The 17,780-nt window shown below is 45.0% G+C and overlaps 1 protein-coding gene across 1 annotated transcript in view; it reads right to left on the bottom strand.

The window, feature by feature from the left end:
• The window catches only part of LOC144821566 (ATP-dependent RNA helicase homolog DQX1-like), a 306,705-nt gene extending 304,119 nt beyond the window's left edge, over positions 1-2,586 (bottom strand). The window contains exon 1 of the mRNA XM_078678753.1: positions 2,456-2,586. The gene's annotated coding sequence lies outside the window, so the exon portion shown is untranslated. The remainder of the gene's footprint in view (positions 1-2,455) is intronic.
• Between the last annotated feature and the right edge of the window lie 15,194 nt (positions 2,587-17,780).

Below are 17,780 nucleotides of genomic sequence, written 5' to 3'. Positions count from 1 at the left end.
CGTGTATCCTAAAGAGTGCTTTCTCTGCTGCTCGTCTTCCCACTTTGCCTTTTCTCTCTCTTACATCCAACCTGCTCTTACTCTCTGTTTATTCAGCAGCGACCACTACTTTCCCAATGAGCCCCTCTAATCTGATTACTCCATCCACTTACCCTCTTTATTAATCCTTCTTTTAGCCTAATCTCTTCCGTCCTCTTGAATTACTTCCTGGTTACCCTCCTCCCTCGGATTTCACGTTTACCTTTCTCCTAAGCCATTGGCCATGTAAGCTCTGAGCCTCCTCCTCTCTACGGACTCCTCCTTCCTTCCTTCTCCTTTCCCTCTTGCCATGGCTCTCTCTTCTTACGCTTGCGTCTCCCTTCTTCTCTCTTGCCATGGATCCCTCTTCTTACGCTTGCGTCTCCCTTCTTATTTCCCTCTTGCCATGGCTCCCTCTTCTTACGCTTGCGTCTCCCTTCTCCTTCTCTCTTGCCATGGCTCCCTCTTCTTACGCTTGTGTCTCCCTTCTTATCTCTTGTCTTTGGAAGGTTGACTCAGCATGTGCAGCCTAAACAGAGTCACAAGGTCCCAGCGGTCCCCTGCTCCCCGGTTAAGGCTGTTTTAATGACCAGGTCTAGGCTGTTGTTTACATTACGACAGTGATGTAACCATGTTATGCCTCAAGCTCCTGGGTCTTCTAGGTTCTTCCTTCCCAACACAAACTTCCCTGGGATCCATCTCTCTCTTTCTTCTTAACCTCTCTTTACCTCTCCATTCCTAGCACATCTGTGTCTCTTTACCACCTCCTTCTCACAGGTTAGTATTGCCATTGTTTAACCCAGACCTTGAAACAGATCCCTATTGGCTCTATATTCATGTCCCTATCTTAATAGGCCAAAACACTGATCGATTACTTTATAACTAATGTAAAACCTGCTAGGGTACTCCATGTCAGCCATATCTTTCTGAATCTTAGTTTTCCTACGAGAGTTTGCGTTATTATCCAGAATTGTTGTATTTTATTTCATGCATAAGGTTTAGTTTGAATGGAGTCGCCTCTAGGAGTCTGTGTGCGTTCAGGTTGTGGGTGAGTGTTGATAATGGCACGGTTGAGACCCCTGGAGGTGAGGCTGAAGGTAATGCACGTTTCTCACAATGCCTGTCAGTGGGTGAAGAAAGTGTTAAGAATACTTGTTCATCCCATCATTGGCCTCTCTGCAGAGCACAAAGTCATGTGCGTCAATGCATAACTCTGTGCGAATGTGTGCTAATCCGGTATACAGCTGGCAAAATATTGTGAGTGCAAACGTATAAGAAAGGCAGTATTTACAGGATAGTGCGGGGTGTGAGGGACTGCAAGGGAAATGGTGTTTAGAGAAGAATGGGAATGACTGAGCCACTCCAAAAACACGTGCCACAGATCTTAGTGTATAGTTTAACATCCTGCGTCATATTTTCAGAATTGAAACATTTTCAATCTTAATTACTCACAATAACATCATTCTGTTACTCGTCTATTTCATGCTGTTAATATGCAGTGCCAAAGCCTATAGGTCTGACTTGTTTTAGGTGCATGTCTCTAATTGTGTGTTATGTCTGGATGCAAGAACAGAAAGCTCACACAGAAGCACCAAAATACTGGCCGGATCTCACACTACAGGAAGCACAGGATTGTAGTTTACATGTTCCAAGCCACACCTTTGTTTTCATAGACCATGACTATTGGAAAGGATTCCTAGATATGCTTCCTTGCCCCAAGCTCCTTTACAGACCTCCTCCCCTACTGTTATGTTTCCACTTAAAACCCAAGTAAAAAATACTTTGGGAAATAGTAACTTGCACCAAAATATTCCAGACTGGAGTTTAGATACTAAATAAGTCTCCTGGACAATCTTGGCCAAAGGTGTACTTTCCACAGATATTTTCAGAATAGTTTATTAAACTTCTCAGTTTCCACAAATGCCCCTGCTGCCCTCAGGGGGCAAATCATTGCAGCCTGCTCTGGGGTGACTGTCTTCACCCTCCCTCTCACACCTGACTCCTGCCCATGTTTTTGCCCATCCAGTCACCCTCCCTGACTCCTGCCCATGGTTTTGCCCATCCAGTCCCTCACTGGCCCTGGGTCCTCAGGGGACACCCCACTCCAGCTGCTCTGGGGTGACTGTCTTCCATTCTCCCTCCCTGACTCCAGTCAATGTCATTGCCCCTCCAGTCAACTCCCTGACTCCTGCCCATGTTGTTGCCCCTCACTGACTCCTGCCCATGTTGTTGCCCCTCACTGACTCCTGCCCATGTTGTTGCCCTCCCTCCTGCCCATGTTGTTGCCCTCCCTCCTGCCCATGTTGTTGCCCCTCCCTGACTCCTGCCCATGTTGTTGCCCCTCCCTGACTCCTGCCCCTCCCTCCTGCCCATGTCATTGCCCCTCCCACCCCCTGTCTGCCACCGCACAGGGGTGTCAGGCCGGCCCCGCACTCACCGGCCTCATCCCCCGGCTCCAGGAGTCTCTTCCGCCTCCAGCTCAGCAGCCCCGGAGCCCAGGCCGAGTCTGCCGACGCCGAGAGTCCCTTAAAGGGGAGGAGCGGCCGCGGCAGGAGGGGCTGGGCGGGCACCGCTGTCAAAGAGCTCCAAGGACAGCGAGGACGGACAACACACGGACAGCGAGGACGGACAACACAAGGACAGAGAGGACGGACAACACGCGGACAGCGAGGACGGACAACACGCGGACAGAGACGACGGCCGAAAGGTGAGCACGTACAACACGCGAGCACCGCGCAGGGCGGCGCCACCTTGAAATGTCTGCTGTGCCAGAGCAGTGGGGCAGGGTCTGGTATATTCATAGAATCCCTTTCATGCGACAGTAGTAAGTGAAATCAATATTCATTTAAATCATAATTAACAGACCTCTTTTTAGCTATTTTTAATTAATAGCGTAGTATAAGTGTAGTTACTTCTCAGCCAATAACTCAATAGAAACAGCCCGAGTGTTACTTACAAGATACCGTTTTGTAATTTCTCAAAATAATTCAATTAATATTTCTTTAAAAAAATCAGAATGTTCTACTTTGCTACTTGAAGTATATAACTATATGATCACTTAAAGATGGCGGCCTCAATAACAATGTTGTTGCAGTCAAGAGGCTGCGCCGTTTAGAACACCTGCTACCAACGTAGGTGAGGAAACTGACATGGACCTGGCAGCTGCTGCACACGTCACATGCAGAGGGGCCATGCACTTTAGGAGCATGCATTGAGTTCCATTATTAAACATAAAGCAGCCCCTCCATGGGCGAGCTGTAATATAATGCTGCCCCGTAGACAACTGGCAGATTCTGATGTCAACTCAGATGTGATTTATTGACTTTTTCATAATTAATTATATTTGTTGGTTTGTTTTAATATCTTTCTCTTAAAATATCTGTTAGTCCCATCAAATTACTACGGTTCTGTTTGAAAATGTCCCTCTTGAGCTTTCCAAAATATTGTCATTTAATTTATTTTTTTGTTGTTGCAGTTTTTAAACGTAAATAGGATTTTTTAGCTACCTTAGTTAGCCCGGACCTTGCAAAGTCCAGGAGCAGAACCCGTTCATGACAACCACAACTTCGGAGACCAGGAGAGGCTTTCTTCAGGAGCATAGCTGCCAATTTTGTTTTCAGAATGCTTATGTGTGACATTTCCATGATTTCGGTGTACTTATGAGTGACATTCAGAGGCAGATTTACAAGCCCCTTGTGTCACTTTTGCACTACCGTTGCATCACTTTTGTGACACAGCGGCGGCATAAAAGTTGTGGCCCATTTACAACATGATGCATCTAGGAAGATACGTCACATTGTAATGCCCTGCGTCACATTATACCTGTGCCAGGTATAATGTTAGCAGGGTAGGCGTTCCCACGCAAAAAGCCATGTAGAACTGACACAGTGAAATCTACAAGATATCACTGTGTCACTCCACGTCTTCACTGCGTCAAAATCCCTATGCCTGCTCAGACCAGGCGTAAGGATTGACGCAGGGCATTTTACATGGAACCTACCTAAGTTTTCTGGCGCATTGCTGGAGTTGCGTCACTTTTGTGACAAACTCCAACAATGTATCACTTTTCCTCCAACAGATGCCTCAGAATTTCTGACGCATCTGTAATTCCTTGCGCCATGGTGCACTGTATTGTAAATACAGCTCATCCATGGTGGCGCAAGGACATTTGGAGGTGATGCAAGGAAACTGACGCATCTATGCAGATGCGTCCGTTCCTTGTAAATCTGCCACTCAGTGACCAAATGTGTGACAGTAAGAGTGATGATGCTTTCTTTCTTCGGAGTAAAATCAAACAATGGCATGCATGGAAAAAGATACATTAGAATATCAGAAATTGTATGATTTTGAACGGCGAGAAGCTCTTTTACAGCTGCCAGGCAAGTAGGGCCAGCTGCACCGTTTAGACCTTTTCACAGCCGCGCAGCAAGCAGTGCCAGCCGCACCGTTTTGGCCCTTTACAGCTGTGCTGCAAGTAGCGCCAGCTGCACTGTTTATGACACTTTTTTCCATGGGGACATTTCTGATTGAGTCAGAACTCTCGCTGCATTGGCAGCCACCTTGACATTATGGTTTCTGATTAGGGTCCAATAGTGGTCTGCTGAGATTATGGGCGTACAATGCGGTTGGTGCCGAATGTGCTTATGTTTCAGGCTGATGCTAAGTACAGTGATCACCAATAGTCACTGGGCGTTCGTCTGTGATCTGCATTACTTTGATTAATTGTGCATTGTGATGGTTTTGACAGTGACCCAGTTGGTTCTATCATATGTAATCATGTCCCTTGTAAATATTATCTTGTGCCATTTGGTTTCATATACACCTAGATGAAGGGCCCAACAAATACCCACCTCTCTTCCCGGACTACACAATAGTTCAGTTTTCCACTCCCGACGCCTGGATTATTTGCCCCCTGTTAGTCCCTATACTTCTCATCACCACCGCTCTCCTAGGTACACCCGTCTCATACCCCCCTCGCACTCTTTCTCACGTCCCAAACATGGCCACCTCTCGAGTTAAGGATGGAATTAACTGCTACAAAATCATCTATCCTCCTGGCCAAACAAAAGCTTCAGCTAAACGATTGAAGCATAAGACTATTGAACGTTTCCCTGATTCCCTTTTTGTTGACCTATTTTACAATTTTCGTTCTGGGAGGCGCAAAAATGATTTCATTTTCTTCACTCACGACACCCCTTCTTGGTCCTCCAGCTTATTTAATTCCCTTAACGTCACCTCCTCCTCTACCCCTCATGGGAAACAACGTAAGATTTCCCACTCTACGTATTTCAACGGCTCCCTCACCATCTCAATCTATAACAATGGTACTGTCCTGATCCAAGGCAAAGACACCTCTCTCTCTCTCTTTGACCACCTCTTCCCCTCCCTACTCCCCTCCCCTGCGACCAGGCTTTCCCCTGACTCTCCATCTAACTCCACCCTTTACTCCCTTTCTCCTCCCCTGACCACCCTACACTCCAATAGGCTGCACCCTCGGGAGGCTCAGGTCAGCCCTCTTCCCTCCCCTTCCCTTGTGCCCTCCTCTCCCTTTCCTCCCACTTCACAGTATGCCCCCCCTTCGTCACGTCAGCCTTACCACTAGGCAATAAACTCCTCGTCCAATCTGCACCGTCCCGGTACCCCAATCTCATCTCGTCCCCCCTATTCCTTTCTGCTACTCCTTTTTTTAGTTCACCCCTCCGCCAACGTCGTCTACCAGCTAACTTTCCTTATGCTCCCCTCATTCCTCCCTCTCCCCCTCTTCTCTACCCCCTCCTCCCCTCACTTCTTTCCCCGATTTCTTCACAATCCCATTGCATCTCTCTCCTTCCCTCCACTCCGCTAGCAATGCTGTGCTGCCCCCTTTACCCCCTTGGTAACCCTTTCCATCTCCCCCCATCAGGCACAGCAGAACCATTTCCTGTCGTCAACTTCTCCTCCCAACGCCCCCCCACTCTACCAGATACTGGCTCCCTCACAGCAACCTCTCCTAGCCAACAGGACCTCTCCAACCACCTCCCCTCTTTTCCTCCCTAACCTCCTACACTCCTATGACACTTCACAGTCCTCCCCTCTCCTTCTTCCCCACCGTCTGGTTCCGCACCCATCCCCCCTAAACATGTCCTAAATTTCTTTCCTTCGTGCAACGCCAACAAAGATAACTCCCCCTTCTCCTCTGATACACCAACCCCCGCTCTCAACCTCCACCTTTCCCCACCTATGAACCCTACACCTCAACTCTCCTCCTGTCCTCCCACCTCTCCCTGCCTCCCACCACCTATACCACCCCCTCCTTTTGCCATCGAGACACCCAACCTTCTGTGCTCTGCCCTACTCTCTCTTGAAAATAAGCTATGCTCTCTTATCACCTCCATCTCCCAGCTTGTAGCTTCCATTTCACTTTTAAGCTCTAAGATTTCAACTTTCCCATTCTCATCAACTCTTCTAGAAAACTCTCACCTTCCCACGAGATGCACCTCGCCCCCTCACACCATTATAGCCAAGCATAACCTGTCGCCTGCAAACATCGCTCACTCACACAAGCCCTTGAACGCCACCCTTCTTCAACCAGCATCTCTGAGTAACCCAATTACCTACTCTATTCCAACCATCTCCTCTGTCAGAACCAAGCATCCACCTAAACCCTCCCGTGCACCCCCATATAGGTATAATATCCCTATCACCCTTCTTAGCCCGAGTGCCCCGTCACCAAAACAGTCTCGACAGAACTGCGCTGCCTGCTCCACAACTGCAGATCTGCAATAAAACACAAACTCGAAATCTCTGATACCATCACCCTTCACAATATTGACCTGTTCTTCCTAACAGAGACCCGGTTCAATGATACCTCTCAATCTATGTTTGATCTCCTTCTACCCACTGGCTACTCTATTTTCAGGAATGACAGACCTATCAAAGTTGGGGGAGGTGTTGCAGTCATCTTTAGAAACTCCCTTCAACTCAAGGCTTTTCCCATCAGCGCATTCCGCACGTTTGAATGTCTATCTCTTGAGCTTCAACTACACCACCGCTCACCCCTTAGATTCCATGTCATATACCGCCCACCAGGCAGCGGCCCTTCATTTATGGAGGAACTCACTGACTTAATCAGCGACCAATACGCACAAAGTGACAATCAGACCTCCGTGGGTGACTTCAATCTCCACTGGGGCTCCCTGCAAGACTCTTCCGCGAACTTGCTGGCCTCCTTCCTCTCTACAAACGATCTTACCCAACACTGCACAGAATCAACACACTCTAAGGGCTCAATCCTGGACCTTGTTATTTCTAAAGCAGGCATGCTTTCTATCGCTACCCCTATTCACGTAGATTGGTCTGACCACCTCCTCATTCCATTTTCTCTTCTCCTAGCACACTCTATTACTCTTGGCCAACCTAAGAGGGCTACCTCCTGGTTCCGTGACGCTAAAAATATTGACACTGTTTCCCTCTGTGACTCAGCTTTGTTGTCACTTCCAAGGCTAGACCCGAACCTAGATGTTGAAGATCTCACCTCACAATGCCTCTCAGTCCTTGCAGTCGAAATCAATAGCGTCGCTCCTCTCCGAAGCAAAAAGAAAAGGCCCATTCCCTCAGCACCCTGGTTCAGCAAATCCCTATATGAAGAAAGGAAGCACCTAAGACTCCTGGAGAAACAATGGAGGCAAGCACCCTCCACCGATAATTTGGTCACGTTTCGTTCAGCAAGATCCAAGAACAACAAGCACATCTTCCTTGGGAAAGCATCACACTTCAGAACCCTCCTTGACTTAGCCAAAAATAGACCCAAAAAACTTTTTGATCTCATCAAGAATTCTAACTACTCTCCCCCAACCTCCAAATTGGAGGATTCTACAAAGAAAGCTGCTGATTTCGCTGTATTCTTTGACGAAAAAGTGAAATCACTTGTGGTTCAGGTCGCTCATCCTACCCCTCCAGAGGAGCGCAAATCACTAGCCATCTGGCAGAACTTCGACCCCATCTCTGAAGATGTCCTCCTCAAGTGCATCCTCGAAAGAAAGCCCTCCAACCACTCGCTCGACCCCATCCCTAGTGCCATTGCCATTGACTTCTATACCCTTTCTCTTCCCTATTGGACCACTCTGGTCAACCTCTCCCTCTGTCAAGGCTCCCTTCCTGTTCCCTTCACAACTGGGCAGGTCACCCCTCTGCTTAAAAAACCCACTGCGAATGCGAATGACCTCAACATGTTGAAAATGACTAAAATCGGTATACATAAGCGGCGTTCATTTATGTTCACCATAGCCACTGTTGAGCGTAAAGTGAAAATCATGAAACATTGGCCACTCCATCTTGTCCCTTTTTAGGCCCCTTCGTGCGTGTAAATTGAGGAAAATGATATTTTGCCTGACCAAATATGACCAAATATGTCCACTACATATACCCTATGTTACATGTGTGTGCATGTCACCCATGCATATTCCCCGTAGTGGCCTGAATCACTAGGCCCCTGCAATCATGTCCTGCATTAGAAATGCCAGTCATCAAAGTCTCCCAAACATTAAGTTAGCATAAGGCCCATGTATTTGCATTGCATTGTGCACTGTTAAATAAATATTCGAATGAACCCATTTTGTGGCGCAGCCCGAGCCACTTTTCTGAAATAAGGGTGTTACATGACTCCTGACACACTGAGGCTGCAGTTACGTCCCTCCGACCTCGCAAGAAGCCTGCCAAGACAGTATTATTTATGAATAACAGTTATCTGAGGAAAAGTACACAGAACCCGTCCGAGGGAGATAGGCCTAGCCATTCTGTCTCCATTTAAGTTAATCACAGTGCTTGCACCCATAGAAAGCTCATGCAACGAATACATATGCCCTCTCTGTCTTTTAGTGACGAACAACCTTTGCTTCTTTTGCTTGTTGACTCTAGATATCAGTTGTACTAGATGTGCTGGTCGCCTTGACATAAAAGATCCCTCTGCTAGGTTGAAAGTCAGCCTCCACCCTGTTACACGTCAATTGCACGTCATGCTCAAAGTTGCACAATTAGGGCACAGTTCGAGCTGGTCATGCCAACTCCTCCTCTAAGTACCCACTCACCTATGACACCTACCTATCACACACCTATGACTCATCAAAGTACACACCCTCATGTACACCCACATGCTCTTATCTCATTTTCTGTCTTGCGCCTGCTCCTATGTACAAGGAGTGAAAAGTATATAATATAATGTTTTGTTATTAAATGTTAGAAGACTCTTCCTGAACCTCTGTGGTGATGGAACATATTCTCCCTTTGACTCGAGTTATTGGAATAAAGCCCATTTTAACTCAGATACCACGGACTCTGCTTCTCACTTGATGCATGCTAATTGTTAATGCCTAGAAATTCAGCCAGGGTAATATTTTATTTACCACATAATTGGGCGCCCGAACAGGTACATATCCCTTTCCCCACTCGCCGGAGTTGTGGGTCTAGTCTTTGCCCTCTTCTACAGCCGTGACGGACTTCAAAGCGCACCAGCAGGTCTTCCTGCCACTCCCTCAGGCCCACGGATGAGGACGGACTGCGACCAGGCATCCATGTGAGGCGGTGAGGAAAGCGGATCGTCTCAACCAGAGGCCCAGCCCGTGAGAGAGCAAGGTCCGAGGTCTCCAGAGGTCCACCTGTTCCAAGGCGCAAGCGTAGTCAAGTCAAGTTTCCGAGGCCTTCAAGTTTCAAGTTCTGCTTTCCCGGTGAGTACCACTATGGGAAATGTATCAAGTTTCAAGACGGGCTCATTTTAAATGAGAACGGTCAAGACGGGCCCACGGTAAAAGGTGGGCCCGGTAAAGACGTGTCTCATTTCTGAGACCGGTATGGTTGTACTGTATTTTCAGTGCACAAACTGTTTTTCAAGTACATGTTTAACTCTCTGTATCAGTTTAGGTTGTATCTGTATCTGTTTCAGTGTTTAAATTGTTTAGTGTGAATGATTGTTGATTGTTACAGTCTATTTTTGTGTATTGTGTTTCCATTGTATTGGTTTCTGTTTTCAAAATTACGTCTGATAGGGACCAGAAGAGGTTTACTAGAATAGACAGTTAATATCCGGCCTAGAGACACACGTGGTCATTTTATGTATAATAAGTATGGGCTAAACGCCATTTGGAAAAAGAAGTCAAGACCCTCTCAGAAAGATGCCATTGAGTTATGGCGCAAAGAGTGACATAGGAGAACAGAGAAAGAATTCAATAAAGCAGAGAGAACTAAACAAGCCAAGAAATGCCGGTGTTAACTGGTATTTATCCCGTTCTGTCAGAAAAACTAGCTAAAGTGACCACCTCAGAAAGACCCAGTAGGTAGAGAACGCTACCACCTGTACCCTTTAGAGTATGTAGAATTAAAGCCAACAACATCTGAAGAGTTCATTTCCTTGTATCTAGACGAGTCCCTTCTGGACTGCGAAAGTGCCTTGTGAGTAACTAGTTGGTTTATGTGTGAATTGCGCTTTGTGCTTAAGACTTGTGAATAGTTTGTTACATCCATGTGTGTAACGCCTTGTGAATGGCTTGTAGTTGCTTGTGAATAGCGACTTGAGATTAAGACTTGTGAGTAGTTTGTTGAATTTTCTTAAGTATAGCTCCTTGTAAATATGCCTTGTGAATAGCGTGTCATTTTTGTGACTTGTTGAATTTCTTGTAAATATGGCTTGTGAATAGCGCCATGTAGTTATGTTTTGTGCAGAGCATGTTATCATCAGGTCCCTAGCCATTACGTTAGGCAGGAGAGAGCTGGATCTCTTTCAAGTGCTTAGAGAAAATGTTTTGAAGATGTGCGTATGTGTTATGTGATAACGTGGAGAGATGAGTTCATGACTTTCCCATGTACTGCAGTCATTGGGGAATGATTGTGCTTCGGCTGCCAAAGAGTTAATATCTTTTTATTGAGAAGGCAGTATTTGTTTTAACAAGGTGTTGAGGAATTTTGACGTTTTTTTTGGTGTTTGCGGGGGGGGCGTGTTTTTGAGTGGAAATTCGTACCCGTTCCAGTGGAGGGATTTGGTTGCTTTTTGGTGAGGATTTAGGAAATCGCTTGGACTACTGTGATGCAAAATTTGAAAAGGATCTGAGCTGTGGAAGTGGTGGAAAAAGCATGTTTTGTGTGGAGGTGCGATTTGCCATGTTATCCAATGGGCGTATTCAGTTTGCAGATTGAACGGTAAATGCTTTGGAACACTTGATTTAATGTGTTTGGCTCAGAGGTCGGTATAGTTGTGAATAAACCAGTCGGATTGAGATAAGGGTTTTGCACGGAGATGTTTTCAGGGTTGACAAGAAAATATAAATCAGACCCTTCATAGAATGCGTTTTTAATTAGTGTAATAGAACAGTGTGTTTTTTAAATAGGAATGTTTCTACAGAATATTTTTCCCAATGCAAGCTGCCCTTTAGAATAGCGTGTGAATGTTAGCACACTCACTTAGGAAAGTGGCTATTTGTAAATTAATGAACGTGGCCCATTTTGATAGCTACAATACACTACCATCTTAGTGCATTGCTAAGAGTTCCCTACATTAGTTTGATTTGCATTCATTTAATTTCAAGGCTCACCTTTGTACTTTGACAGGCTGCTTCAATTAATATGTGCAGAGAACAGTCCCCACTAAAATTAGAAAACATGGCCTTTTGAAAAAGTATGAATCTGGCCCTTTTAATAGGTAAAATAGAAAAGCTTGCACACTTACTTATGAAAATATTGGTTATGCAATGCAGAATTAAGAAGTTCGACATGTTATTTTCAAAAAAGTAAAATATGGTGTGTTTCCATGCCATGATTGTTTTGTTCTGTTTATTTTTTCCCTTGCAGCTAGTAGCAGTACATAATTATTTTAAAATGCTAGCATGTCACTCAGTTACAGAAAAATATATGTCTTTATTAATTTACTTTTTACCACGTTTTAAATTTTGCTTCAGTTAAAGTTAGAATGGTTCTGGCCTGGGAAGAGATATGTTATGACGTACAAGGAATGTGTTTTTTAACCTTGAGACAGTCCGTCCGAGACCGAGATGGCCTGACTCCCAGTAATTGTTTATGTAAAGGGAGGGCTTTTTCTCTCTTGGAGTGCCTGTCTGTTGATATTGGCCATCCTCCAATTCCTTTCCGCGGACGATTATTGGCTGTTCTCCAGCTAAGTCAGGCTTCCTTCGCAAGCAGAATAAAAATACTTGACGAGCCACGGAGAAAATGTTTATGTAAAGGGAGGGCTACTGCTGACTTACACTAGCTTCCTTCGCCTGTTGAGGGTGGAAGCTTGCATTCCAACCAAGCCCACTCTTTAAGAAACTTGGCAGACGCTTGACTCTTTCAATGAGCTCAGCGTTGGCAGCGACCCAATTTTAGAGAAGCAGAGACGAGTGAGAGGCTTGTCTCCTCTTAGTGATGTTTGACACTGAGCCAGCTCCTGGCTCTGAGGGGAGGGGTAGGTGAGCAAGGAGTGAGTTCGTAGCGAAGTTACCTCCCCAGCCCCTCTGACTTGTGTACAGAAAAAGTGTTCTTCATTACAGTCAACACTATAAGCTTCATTGACTTCAGATAAAGTCACGCTTGCAAATGGATAGTTATTCCCCCAGTAGTGTAACCAGAATAATTGGCAGGAGTCTTGCTCTTGCAATGAGTTCAGCATCTGGCAGTCATTCAATTGTAGATCTCAGTGTAGCCCGGCTTGGAGTTGATTCAAAACTCCGAGCGCGAACATAATTCTAGAGGGAGGGGCTGTTTCTCACAGAGGCTCCAGCCTTCTGTCTATGACAAGAATACTTTGGTTTTATTCAAATACATTTAGAGAACATATTGTAGGTAGTATGGTCATACTGTTCCCAAGATCTAGAGTAGGATCTAGAGTAGTATTTTTTATTTTTTTTGTAAACTGCAGAGCTTTTGAATTGAAAATTCATTTTTATTTATTTATTTATTTTTATATAATTATTTTTGCTAGATTGATGACAGTGAGCCCTAGCATTTACAGTCAGGCATTAAAGAGAGTCCTAGACAGTATTGGCATGCCTACCAACACGGCACTGATACAGTACATATCAGATCAGTACGGATACAGCAGGATCAGTACCAGACTGTGACATTGCATCTCTGACAGTCTTGCACTTTCTGTGTAAAGCAAGTGGTGTACAACACTTGCTTTCCAAGGAGGGTACACCAGGTAGACAGCTAACACAAGAATCATACAGCTCATTACTAACCTTTCACAGCCCAGGACACAAAAGGAAGTACGTGCCTTTATTGGCCTCACTTCTTACAGTATGCATATCTAGCCAACCACTCATACAGTTAACTACACAGGAGGCAGCCATTTTGACTGTTCTCCCTTGGACACAAGAACACACCTTGGCATTTGAGGAATTAAAAAGAGCATTATGTCAAGCGCCAGTTTTAAGCGACTCCATGTTACAGTAAACATTTTATGCTTTTTTAATGCTTTTTTAGTTTTTATTTATTTTTACATTTGACTGTAGCGAGTCTGACAGGATATGAACTGACATTATTTCAACCACACATAGAGATCAGACGTTGTAACATTCTGAATCCTGCAACACTTTTGCCCTCAAGTACAGTAAATGCACCGCCACATGAGTTATGTATATAGTGACAAAACCAAGACAAGACCTGACAGATATTGCACTTCTAAAACCCAGACCTGACACTCTATGTAGATGGATCATGCATGAGAACAAGTACAGGAAACTTAGTAGCAGCGTATGCCGTGACCACTGAAGCCATAGAGACACAGAAAATAGACACACTGTCTGCTCAAGCAGCAGAGCTTATTGCTCTGACACAAGCCTGCATAAGAGCAAAGCACTTGAAAGTAAACATTTATACGGATTCACGATATGCCTTTGGGGTAGTCTTGACCTCCCATGGGACCAAGATTCAGCACAGCCAGCTTATTCAGGCCCTGTTAGAAGCCATACATTTACCTACAGCCATTTCTATCCTGAAATATAAAGCTCATACCAAAGTTACAGACACCATTTCCCAGGGTAATGACCTGGCAGACCGAACAGCTCAGACAGCACAGACACCACCAGACACGACAAGGACAGAGGTACCATTACTGACAACATGTATGACAGTCAGGGATCCCACTCAAGATGTACTCGACATACAGACACATGCCACTGCAGATGTGATAAAGAAATGGACTGAACAAGGAGGGGTCCAGACTAACCAAGGTTAGATGACTAAGGGAAAAGGTACATTGTTTTCTTCTCAGCACATAGTCCAACACACGTAGGAGAGAAGATGATAGATGATGATAGACAGCTTACAGTATATTTGGTTTAACAAGCACCTATGTGCAACAGAAAGTACGAACATGTATGATCTGTTGTCAGTTCAATCCAGGTAAAGGCATTCCGGTGGAACTAGGCGGATTTCATCCTCCTGACCACCCTTTTGAGGTTCTCCAGATAAATTATATCCAAATGGACAGATGTAGAGGTTACAAATATGTCTTAGTAGTTGTGCACTGTCTAGATGGACAGAAGCATATCCAGTTCCAGATTATACTGCTGTTACAACAGCCAGACAATTAGTGCGCAGTACTTCCCCAGCTATGAATCTACCTCATGTGATCTATTCAGATAACGATCAGCCATTCTCCTCTGAATTAATGAAACAAGTGTCCCTTCGAGGAAATTCCATTGTGTCAGACACCCAGAAGCCGCAGGCCTTGTAGAAAGACAAACCAGACAATTAAGACAAAAATTGCTAAGATCTGTACAGAAAAAGGCGTGGATTGGATGGTGACCTTGCCGGTTGCCCTCTTTTACATGCTTATGGTAGCTCATTCCAGAACAGGCCTATCTCCTTATGGAGTATATATGTGGGGTACGCCTATGCCTAGAAAGAAAATAACTGATGTTGACAGTAACATGCTGACAGATTACCTGGCTTCCTTGATTTCTGCACTACTCTCTTTTCATTCACAGGTTGCTGCCGCCTTCCCTGACAAACACCCAGGTCGAGGAACATGCCATAGCACCAGGAGAATTTGGACTCCTCAGGATCTTTGATCGTTCAAGTCCCCTTGAGCCACGTTGGAAGACGCCGAAGTTGGTGGAAGGACGTAAAGGCCGAACTCACCTTCATCACTACAAAAGAAACTTTGGAACTTTGAAACTCTTTGAAACTCTTAATAAAGAAGACCTTTGCTAGAAAATACCCCTCAGCAAGAGTATAGGTCTAGATTAGCAAGATAGCAAGTCAGACGTAGTTTAATTGTTTAAGCCCACCCGGTGGTGAATCGGTTAGACTAAGTTTTCTGACATGTATAAGATCACATATGAGAATAGCAAGAAGAGAGATAAGAAGGAAGAATACTGCAAGAGATTACGCAGTAGATGTATAGTTACCTTAATCATTCTTTTTATTCTGTGCATTGTTATAATTGGTGTCAGTTTATTGCTACATGTTTTCTTTCCCATTTCCTCACATATGCACTCTTCCAGTAACAGTACCGCAGAGCACACATTTAGTGACCTGCCTCCCCATGAACTGTCATATCGACTTGCACTGCGTAACAATACATTTATTCGAATGTTACACCATTCTCACCAGACCAGCAATGCGACTAATTGCTGGGTATGTGGCCAACTGCCCCCTTATCAAGAGACGAAGGGAGTATTGCCCTTCTACCCTTTACTGTTCTCACACAATGGTTCGTGTGGAGCATGGTTTGCTCTAATGACCTCAATAGATAGAAAGTACATAGCTTATTCAGGTGGCTGGATGTATGGAAACCTGAATAAAGTAATGAATGAAGCATGCTTTCCAGACAAAGACGGAATCCCCCAAAGAAAGGGATCCGATTTAGAGAATGAAGAGTACGAACAGGGAAATGCATCTGTTAATTTTATAATGTTAAATGTTCAGCCCAAGCAAAATACAGGTCCACCGTTTATATCAGTCCTGCCAGCAAAAGGTGATTTATGTGTTAGTAAGAAAGGCTCAGTACATATGGGACACAGCAAGTGTAACACTGTTGTAGAGTTTGATGATAACGGACTATCTTCTTTCAAAACATCACGCCATACCTATTTCATTTGCGGTCAGACAGCCTACGTACATCTGCCCTTAGACTGGGGTGGGACTTGTTATATAGCATTCTTATTGCCACCCGTTTTTCTAGCCCCATCAAATTATCATAGAGATTCACGACTAGAACATGTTAGACAAAAGAGAGAGACAGATTCCGCAGGGATCGATCAGACTGAAACAGCTTTGGAGCAATATACAGATTTCAACAAAGGATTCTTTTTCTTCATAGGTCCCATCCAAAACAGTAAACTGATACGCAGGTTAACAAGGACTCTTGAAACAGTTGTAAATATAACTGCATCTGCCCTGGCGAACTTAACCCAGGAACAGTCTGCTATTAGACTTGTCGTTCTTCAAAACCGCCTCGTTCTTGACGTCATCCTGGCGGATAGAGGCGGAGCTTGTAGAGTGATCCGATCTAGATCTTAATTCTCGCTCCGGTGCCTCCGGTGCCTACTCGACTCACGGGGTCACACTCTGCGACTCTGGGCAATAGCTTGCTTAATCTCCACATTGGCCCCTCGCGGCGGGATGCCTGGCTTTCACCTTGTGGATACCCTGCCGGGGTTTCTCACAGGGGAATACCAGGACGGGTTCCCTAAGCAAGCGCGGAGATGCCCCAGGGTAAGTCCTGCGCTATATAAGTTTCATACATTTACATTTATTTACATTTTCATCCCAGATAATGCACCATCTGTGTACGAAGCAATAACAAGACTCCACAAGATTGCTAATGCCATACATCAAGATCCAGGCACATGGACTTGGTCCAGTTGGTTCTGGGGTGTAATATCTGCATGGGGATGGAAAGTTATGTCCTTCCTAGGAATGGCCCTACTTATGGTATTTGGTTGCTGTCTCTGTCTGCAGTGCGGTCCGGCGATTTGCGGGCTGTGTGCTACTGCCTGTATTCCACATCCACGTAAACAAAGGATAAAAGATGAAGAAATGATGCTGTATGATCAACTATATGGTCTCATGAATATAGATGTATCCTGAAGGGTTATGTAGGTGACAAGGAGGGAATGAGGAAAATGATATTTTGCCTGACCAAATATGACCAAATATGTCCACTACATATACCCTATGTTACATGTGTGTGCATGTCACCCATGCATATTTCCCGTAGTGGCCTGAATCACTAGGCCCCTGCAATCATGTCCTGCATTAGAAATGCCAGTCATCAAAGTCTCCCAAACATTAAGTTAGCATAAGGCCCATGTATTTGCATTGCATTGTGCACTGTTAAATAAATATTCGAATGAACCCATTTTGTGGCGCAGCCCGAGCCACTTTTCTGAAATAAGGGTGTTACATGACTCCTGACACACTGAGGCTGCAGTTACGTCCCTCCGACCTCGCAAGAGGCCTGCCAAGACAGTATTATTTATGAATAACAGTTATCTGAGGAAAAGTACACAGAACCCGTCCGAGGGAGATAGGCCTAGCCATTCTGTCTCCATTTAAGTTAATCACAGTGCTTGCACCCATAGAAAGCTCATGCAATGAATAAATATGCCCTCTCTGTCTTTTAGTGACGAACAACCTTTGCTTCTTTTGCTTGTTGACTCTAGATATCAGTTGTACTAGATGTGCTGGTCGCCTTGACATAAAAGATCTCTCTGCTAGGTTGAAAGTCAGCCTCCACCCTGTTACACGTCAATTGCACGTCATGCTCAAAGTTGCACAATTAGGGCACA

This window comes from Lissotriton helveticus, chromosome 2_2 (genome assembly GCF_964261635.1).
Source record: "Lissotriton helveticus chromosome 2_2, aLisHel1.1, whole genome shotgun sequence".
Taxonomy (NCBI): domain Eukaryota; kingdom Metazoa; phylum Chordata; class Amphibia; order Caudata; family Salamandridae; genus Lissotriton; species Lissotriton helveticus.
The sequence above is the reverse complement of the archived record's forward strand: the minus strand, read 5'-3'. Positions and strand labels throughout refer to the sequence as shown.